The sequence below is a fragment of the Micromys minutus genome (genome assembly GCF_963924665.1).
Source record: "Micromys minutus genome assembly, chromosome: 16".
Classification (NCBI taxonomy): Eukaryota; Metazoa; Chordata; class Mammalia; order Rodentia; family Muridae; genus Micromys; species Micromys minutus.
This window is the reverse complement of record NC_137985.1, coordinates 37,228,167-37,235,189: the sequence shown is the minus strand read 5'-3', so window position 1 is coordinate 37,235,189 and position 7,023 is coordinate 37,228,167. Positions and strand designations below refer to the sequence as shown.

Sequence of the window (7,023 nt, the reverse complement as noted above, 5' to 3'; positions counted from 1 at the left end):
TGTATGGTGGTTTAGATGATCAGTGTATGGTGGTGTAGATGCTTGGTGCGTGGTAGTATAGACAGTCTGTGGTATGTAGATGCTCAGTATTTGATAGTGTAGACAATTGGTGTATGATAGTGTAGACTGCATATGGTGTGTAGATGCTTAGTATATGATGGTGTAGACAGTGCATAGTGGTAGAGTTACTCAGTATACAATGTAGATGCCCAGTACAGAGTAGTATAGGTGCTTAATGTACAAAGTAGGTGCTTAGTACAGTAGTATAGGCTCTCAATATACTACAGTAGATGTTCTCAGTGCAGAATAGTAACATTTCCATTCTTTAGGAATTAATCAGTGGTCTGTGGTTGAAGACATTGGAAATCTCTCTGTCTCCTGTAGACACTGGGCTAACTAAATGTGTGCATAGGCCAGTTTCCTTAACCTTTGTTCTGATTCCAGTTTCTCTTCTTGCGAAGGGAGTGTTGGGTAACATCAAGGATGAAGAGGAATTCTTAGTCTGGCTGGGAGGAGGTAGAGATGAGAGGGGGTTTTCTTTTTTCCCAATCCCAAGGCTTTGAGCTCGGGGTTAGCCTGGGGTCAGGGTGGAATGTAAGTTGATATCAGCACTAGGATTAGGATAATGAGCATGGTTAAAGAAGACTTGGGGTTTTGGCTTCAGGTGTGAGGTCTGGGTGGAGTCATTGGATAAAGCAAGCTCTAAGACCCAGAGTGGCTAAGGACTTGGTTACTGTTAGCAACCTGTCCGACCTGAGCAAGAACTCTCTTTAGCATTGGTTGTACCAGGCAGTGCTGGAGTTCGCAGCAAGGGTCAGAGCTGCGGTCTGGGTCAGAAGTTTGGCAGGGAAAGAGCCTGGCCGACAATAAGCTCCATGGTAGGAAGTGAGCTATGCAGTGCCAGGCAGGATCTGAAGCCAGCACCACGGACAGCTCCAGGAGGGGTTGAGGGTTGCCTTCAATAAAGAAGCTGCGGGCATTTCCCACCTGTTTCCCCTCAAGCCATGACATCGCAGATCCCCAAGAAGACCGAGATGAGGGCAGATCTCCCAGGGCCTTGGTCTCTTGGCTTGGGTGCCGGTTAGAAAGCTCTGGTTTGGATGATTGTTTTTCTAACACTGCACTTCTATTTCCGTTTAATCCCCGGGTTCACTCCGCTCAGCAAGACATCCTTCTCCTCTGATCCCCCTTCCCATAGGGAAATTAGAAGTCTCCCTACCTTTCTTTTTTTTCTTCTCTTCATCTCATTGTCTGAGCCCTCAGGATGAGTCCTGGATGGCTGGGTTTTTGTGACAGGCACTCGGGGTAGATAGGTCTATTCCTGTCACTATGAATGGCAGTCTCTCAAGAGGAGAAAGTTGGAGAAAGCAACATTACCATCAATTTTTAAAGGAACGAATAGGGCTTGGTTGTGGGGTTCTTTCATGAAGAAGGATTCTGTCCCTGCTCCCCATCTTCTGCATGTCTCTTTGCCTCCTGGGATCTCACCATGAGTGCTGGTGTAGATAGGAAGAGAAGAGGAGAAAGTCTATATGATCTGGGTGTAAATGCTGGGGTATCCTCGTCCATCTGCGGCAGAAGACTCAGCATGCCAGCTCCTTGGTGATCTCTGTGACAGAGTAGGGCTAAGAAAGTTAAAGGTCCAGAGGGGTTAGATCACAAGTCACTTCCCTTAGGTCCCAAAAAGGAAAGACCTAGAAGTCAAATTAAGCCCTCTGGATGCAAGTCCTAGAATCTGGGAAGGGATTCAGAAAAGTCTTCCTGCAGGAGATGAGTTCAGGGCTGCTGGGATGGGGACTGGGTATTGGTGGTAAGGGAGCAAAGGGGAGGCAGAAGGTATAGAAGAGAGACTGGCTGATTGAGACACTGGGATGGAACCGATATGTCTCTATGGGCTAGCCTGAGCTGGGCCTTTGCCCACTGTAGAGAGGCGGAGAAATTTCAAAGGGGGAATTTCAGCTCTTCCTCCAGCACACAAACTCATGCTTGGAGTCTGCTCTCCTGTGAGACAGGGGTAGAGAAAACAGCAGTCAGAAGAAAACACACTGGCATTGCTAGAAGAGGCACAGTGAAGCCCACCTGTCTCTGTCAAGGGGCCTCCTCCTAGCTCCTCCTATGCCTTTCTCCCCACAGCCAGACTATGATCCTTGGTCACAATTCTAATCTTCTCCATCCGCCATCGTCTTCTTGCAACCAGAGGGTCTTTATGAAACTCCCCTCCCCTGTATTTCATTTTTTATGACAAACCCCACCTCACTGGCTCTGTGGGTTCCCTGGAAGTGGGTTGACAGACGACATAGCTACACTGGGATACCACCAAAGCTCAAGGAAATCAGTGCTAACGTTGACTGTGCATGGACATCAGGTATCATGCCAAGGTTCCATGAATCTTCAGGGCTACCCCTCACCACCCTCAGCTCGGCGCCCATTAACTTGGTTCTGGAACAAGAGTGAAAGGAGCCTAACCCATCTTTCTGTCCCCTACCCTGAGGCCCTGTCCTGATGCCTCTCCCTTTATGTAAATAGGAATATCAATCCCTTCTCTTCTCATCTCCCAGATAGCATGTGGTGAGCATATGGCCTCCAAATTAGAGGGTCATTGGTGTCATGACCACCGTTTCCTGCTTGTAATTTTTTGGCTTCTATTATTTTTGCATTGTCAGTTTTCACAGAGGCTTCTTTGTCTGTCTGTCTTTCACAGCGCCCCTTCTCCAGGGTTTCTAGCATTCTTAGGCTGAGCCTGTAGCCTGGGGCAGGTCCCCATCCCAGCATATGTCAATCATGCAGTCACTGGGCCTCATGCAGCAGAGGTGCCATCTTTCCGTATATCCCTGGGCACCCGCAGGATTACCATCACATTGATGCCATTTGATGAGACCATCTTCAGTCCAGCGGTTGTCCAAATGAAGCACGCCCCAGAAGAGCCTGCTGGACTTATCAAAACCCCATGTGAGCCTAGATCTACCCCCATGCCTGGTTTCTGACTCAGTAAATAAGGTCTGGGGCCCGAGAATCTGCATTTGTAGTGAGTTCCAAAGTAGTACTGATGCTGCTGGCTGGGGAGGCCATACTTCAAGAACTGCTGCTGGTTTCAGCAGAAGCCTTGCTTACTCTTTCGATGTAAGGGCATTGACTAGAACACCCTCATCCTGGGAGGTTGGGGCTGGTGAGTAGGAACTAAGCTCCTCCACCCCCTATCATGGAGAGCCCAAGCACTGGATGTCTACAACTGTCACTGCCACCTCCTAACTGAATCTGTGAGGAGCAATTAGGGGCAAGAGCTGAGAGAGGTGGGAGCTGGGAAGGCGGCTGCATATCGCATGCTATTCCCAGCTTCGATGCCAATGTCCTGGGTTGGCAGGCACGTGCCACTGTGAGACAGCGTCATCCTAGTGATTAGGGGGACAGACCTGCTGGGGTGGGGTTCAGAGTGAGAGGCTCCTGGGAAGTGTGGAGAGATAGGTAGAGTGTGGTGGGATCAGGGAGGAGAGGATGAGGATGTCGGGGAGATGGAGGATCTGCAGTGGGAGCCCTCCTCTCATATCGGTTTTCCAACATGGTGATGATGATAGTGAGATTTTTTGCATGTTTTAGTGCCGCCCCCCAAGGGGCTGCTTTGGTCCAAAGAGGCATCTCAATACCTGCAGAAGCTTCCCAAAGTTACCCTAAGCTGGGTCCTAGTGGCTTCAGGGGCCTCTGAGTAGCAGATGGTCGAAGCTCATAACTACTCAGCCCCAGATCTACTCCCTTTGCCCTTCCTGCTCCAGCCTCACATCCCTCTCCCTCTAGAACAGGCCATGGCATTTTTAAAAGAGCTATAAGGATTTGGAAAGGATGTGAACCTTCTAAGCAAGGCCCCTGCTTCTCCTTTAGTTTTAGGCATGGGGACCTCTCCTTCATGTACAAATTAAGCCTAAGAAATCCAGGTGTGTGTGTGTGTGTGTGTGTGTGAGAGAGAGAGAGAGAGAGAGAGAGAGAGAGAGACAGAGAGAGACAGAGAGAGACAGAGAGAGACAGAGACAGAGACAGACAGAGACAGACAGAGACAGAGAGACAGAGAGACATACAACACACACACACACACACACACACACACACACACACACACACACAGATTAACTTGAGGACCTATTCAGGACTCTGCTGTACCTAGGCTTATGGTTGACAGTTATGGAAAACTCTTGGCATGCAGAGGTAAACATTTTCCTTCTTGGCTCATCAGGGGCCAGTGTTGACCTCTGAGGTATCACAGAACCATTCATGAGTTTCTTATAAACACCCAAATTCTCAGTCAAATCCTGGCAAGAGTTGGGGGCTTTGTACAAAAGGGATTCCTGGGAGGGAGTCTAGCAGATGCTGGCTCTGCGATCCCAGGCCTGCCTAAGACCTGGGCTATGACTGTCCTTCAAGGGACTTTGTCCCTCAGAGTGTACAATGGCCACTGGGGAGCAGAGAGGAGGAGTGGCAGGGCTGTCTGGCTTGCAGCAGAACAGATCCTGGGTCTGATTCTGCTTCCTAGTTTCTAAAGGTGTGACCTTGGACAAGTCACTGGGGCTTTCAAAGACTTGGTTTGCTCATCTTGAAGATGGGGATAATTATAGCAGTTTTGTGGGACACCAGCCCCAGCATCTGGCACCAAGAATAGCACATTCAAGAACACAAGAGGAATCTGAAAGCTGATGGGGGCCTCCCTCCACCCTAGGGCCTCTGGTCTCTGATCCAAAAGAGTGGAACCAAGGACCAGGCATCGAGTTCCCTCCCTCAGAGTGGTTGGAATGAGCATTCCATCCTGATTAGCTCCACCGGGCTCCCTCGTGACCTTTTCATTAGGAAATTATGTTTAATAGAAATTGTTCTGACACCTCTCAGCGGTGTTCCCTTGCAATTCATTACTGTAGGGAGGGGCCCAGGGCTTAGCTCCTGGGGGAGGGGCTGAGCCTTTCCTCACCTCTTCAACTTATCTAATGTTGCTGAAGCTCTGTGGGTAGAGGGACATGGGACAGAGGTGTTCCGGCTTGGTATCCTCATGTAGAGAGAGGCCAGCTGTTGGGGCACATCTGGATGAGTCAGTCTCATGCACCATCCCATGGGGCTGCTTTGGGACTTGCAAGCTCACAAGCTATTGGCAATGATGATGCTAGTGTGTGGATGGCACACCTGTGTCTTGTTGTGTCCCCATACTTTGTCCAGAAGGTAAAACACAGCACAGGAACCAATTTAAGCATATCCCAGACTAGTTTACAGATAAAAGAGACTCAGATACAGATTAGCATTCCTCCAACTTTAGAGATAGGCGACAGGGAAGAAGGTGTTTCTGATAAAAAAAAGGGGGGGGGGATGTTATCAGAGACAGTTGCAGACTGTGCAGACTGTTCATAGGCAGAATACAACAGAGACTAACTCTTCAACCGAGCCACTGTTGATAATACACCAGCAGCCTTTCCACTAAGGTGGTTGACTGACCAACCTATTTGGATTGAGCTATGGTCGGTAGGGCCCAGGGTCATGGGTTCATGCCCCACGTTGAATACTAGGATACTGATAGGGGTAGAAAAACAAACATTAGAGTAAATTTTAGAGAAAATTAAAAGCAAAATTGAGGGGGAGATTAAGATAATAAAGATATAAGAAAAGGAAAATTATTTAAAAAACTTAGAGTGAAGTCTTAGAAGAAAATTTACAAAAAAAACTGTAAGTGAAATTGAGGTATATGTTCAGATAGGGAGAGAGGGGAAAGCTGCCCTGAGGGGAGATGGGCCATGATCACATGGCCAGGAGAAACAGCAAATATCTGGGGTTCACAGCTGGGGTGTGACCAGGCCAGCAGTTAGAAGAATAGATTAGGGGTTACCCTCGAGTCATTGTCAAAGCCAAACAAAATAACCATAGTCTGAGTCTCATTTATTTGTTAGCTAGTCAGGGATAAGCTTAAATTGGTTCTAGTACAAGAATCTCCCAGTTGAGCAGCACAGGACTTGAGGTGGGGCAGCTCTGTGGTCTCTCCTCGCCTGCAGATTCTCCCCTCTCTCTGCTGCCCCTCCCTGGCAGAAACACCTTGTGGTTGCTTCACCTGAACATCCCCTTTATGCAGGGATGATGGGCGTGTCAGTACGTGACCAGGAACCTATTTTACCCTCTCCCTTGGCTGGGCCTGTCTCAGGTTCCTTCTTATCTACCCATTCATCTGGGAGTCTTGGCATTTGGTTCTGAGAAATCTTAAACACACCAACAAACCAGAAGTCTTTAAAACTTTTATTTTCTTACATTTACATGATTTGTGCATGTGTGGGTTTGTGTGGGGGTGGGCACACATGTGGGGATCAGAGGGCAACTTGTAAGAGTTGGTTCTCGACATCAACATCAGGGTTTCCAGTCTTCTCTGTTGCTAGGAAGCGGGCAACTGGAGGGAAGATGTTTTATATCTTGAATGGTCAAGTGTTGGACAGCTGGAATCAGTCCCCATGGAGATTGTCTTTCATAACAGATTTCTTCTGGGGAATAGCAGAATTTGTGTCCACCCCCCAAACTCTGCTTCAGCAAGATGTGAAGAAAAGAAGAGGCAACGGGAGCCCCTCTGATTCCAGATACAATGACGGAAGAGAGCCACCAGGAAACCTTGCATGGAGAATGGCTCAATCAGTCAACTTCATGGCCCCAGCTCTCCTCCAATGGCTGGTGGATGAGGAAGGTAAATTTCTGCTCTGAGAAGCAGACAACCTAGACATACATACGGATAGAAGGGAGCCATCAAGAAGTGGAGAGCAGCTTATGCAGGAGAAGGTGGTGCATGTCCAAACGAAGATTGCTCTGGGTCCTCACAGATGAATGAGGTCATGGGAACTCCCTCTGCAGGATCTGGCCTGACTGACATGCAGTTCTATAAATGCACATGTTTGTCTCCTGATCTTTTTTGTATAGTTTACTAAAGTATTAATATAGATTTAAGAAGTAAAATTTTTAGGTTACAAAACTTGATTCTTCATCTTTATATGATTATACCCAAAATCTTTGATCTGAAAGAAA

At 48.0% G+C, this 7,023-nt stretch overlaps 1 pseudogene across 1 annotated transcript; it reads left to right on the top strand.

Moving 5' to 3' along the window:
* The first annotated feature begins 6,411 nt into the window (after window positions 1-6,411).
* Window positions 6,412-6,683, top strand: LOC308431313 (selenoprotein K-like; annotated as a pseudogene). The gene has a single exon. The product of its transcript is annotated as a selenoprotein K-like (transcript).
* Window positions 6,684-7,023: the final 340 nt, after the last annotated feature.